We start from the raw sequence: 2,195 nt of genomic DNA, 5'->3' as shown, positions 1-2,195 counted from the left end.
TAGTTCCCTTGAACTTCGGTGGATTAACCTTCAAAAAGTTTGCCAGTGTCATCGGACCCTAAACTCCACCTCCGTCATTACCATGGTTGTTCATCTGTTGACCAAGAGCCTCAGCAGTGGCTTGCATAGCAGCAGCCATGTTCTCTAACGCAGTCATAAAGTTCACCGGATCATTAGGGTTAGTCTCCGACACACGAGTATTAGTACGACCTCTCTCACGACCTCTACCGCGTCCATGAGGCGCCATTTGGTTCCTATACACACCAAACAATCGATATTAAGTTGATCAGTCTCAATATCGGAAGTTTAGTACTTTAAAGTCCCAAATGCATGCTCATGAACGTTTATGCCAATTATATCAAGCAGATATACTAATGGCACATAACACACACACAGAGAATGCACAGAAGCATAGTCAGTCCATCCCTCAGGCTCTATAGGAACGAACTGCTCTGATACCATAATGTAACACCCTACCATACAGAGACTTATGCTTAAGTCATAATTCAGAGATGGCAAGGTATTACGACCTCTAAAACAAAAATTTAGTACGTATAGTAGTATGAATGATTGATTATAACTAGGAGCCTTGTAGAAAAAAAAAGGATAAACAAAAACCGCAACTCAAAGCGCAACACTCCGATCACTAACACAACGAGCAAAGGATAAGCTAACGCAAGATCATATATATAAAGAGTATCAAAAACAGGAATATCAAGACTCAAAATCCGGCTGCGAAGGTAACCGGTTCGAGCATAGCAATATATACATATAATAAAATAAGGAAAACCCCAAGGAAAACCCAAAGGGACACAAATACCGAAAACCTAATCTCCAAAATCCCCTCTAGAAGGAGTCATCACAGTTTGTATTATTTAATGGAGATAAAAGTATCTAAACAAGATATATAAATCAAGATAGAGTCCCGAGAACAAGAATCTTCGCTAATCCAGAAGTCCCCAGCATGCCTCAACGAGAAGCCTCGCGTCCTGCATCTGAAAACCACAAAATCCGCATGGATGAGAACCAGAGGTCCCCAGCACGGTAACAGCTTCCACATATATAATACATAATAATAGAGGAAAGCCGAAAGCAATCCTAGAACTTCCTCCAGAAAATATCAAAGCTTATAAACAAGCTAAACCGTAAGCGGCAACTAACTAAAGATCCTTCAGTCTAACTAATACTTCCCTTTCTACTTCCTTCAGACCTCCCAACAACCAGCAGGAGTATAATATAGCAAACACAGTTATATCAGACAAGAGATTTACAAATAGGAACAAATAAGGCATTTAGGCAATTAGCAAGTAATATGCAGTCAAATAGGCAATCTCAAACAATTCATGTAGTATGCTTATGATGCATGCCTGTCCCTAGTGGCTGATGATATCATCTGTCGGTTATAGAGCCAACCCGACAAGTCCTGGTAGCTAGCCATTGGACTGTCCCTCTGTCGTGCATCCCCAACTCGAGTTATACTCATCATAAACTTGATCATAATCATGATCCATATCCATCACCCTCACTGGTGAATATTTATCCATCACCATCACTGGTGAATATTTATGGGGGCGAGCTCATCCGGGCCTTTCACAGTGCCCGACCACACTTACGACATAGGGTCAAAAGAGCTTCGAGTCTCAACCTGGAGCACATGGTGGCTAGCCATTGCTACTACCCAGGGAAACCCTCATCTCCAATGGTGGAAGTGCAAACCTTCACAATTCAATCAACATCATATATGCATTTATACTTGGCCATAAACATGGCTCTGCCGTAACACGGCAATAATCTAGCCATCCGGCTCACGGTTAAATCCATAACCAGCCAATTCATTAACAATTACGGCCCTTCGGCCCATGGCACAACAAGCACTTCCACCGCCATTCTCCGCATCTCACATAATCATCTTTGATCCTCAATGATCATTCATTTTTCCCTTGCTTCACTCGCAAGTTACCACATTCACTAGCCCTTTTTCTCATGCTAGGCATATCATAATGATTTAAGACATAAGTGGTGAGATCGGAGGCTTAGAAGTATGAAATTTGGCTTTTAAAACTCAAAAATCAACTTTGGGATGAAAACAGGTCCACGCGTACGCGCACGCGTGGATGGCGCTTTCTCGAAGAACGGCGCGTACGCACCAAGTGCGCCTACGCGCGATGGGTCATTCTGCTAAAAATTTTCTAAGT

This window comes from Arachis hypogaea, chromosome 11, assembly GCF_003086295.3.
Source record: "Arachis hypogaea cultivar Tifrunner chromosome 11, arahy.Tifrunner.gnm2.J5K5, whole genome shotgun sequence".
Taxonomy (NCBI): Eukaryota; Viridiplantae; Streptophyta; class Magnoliopsida; order Fabales; family Fabaceae; genus Arachis; species Arachis hypogaea.
The sequence above is the reverse complement of the archived record's forward strand: the minus strand, read 5'-3'. Positions refer to the sequence as shown.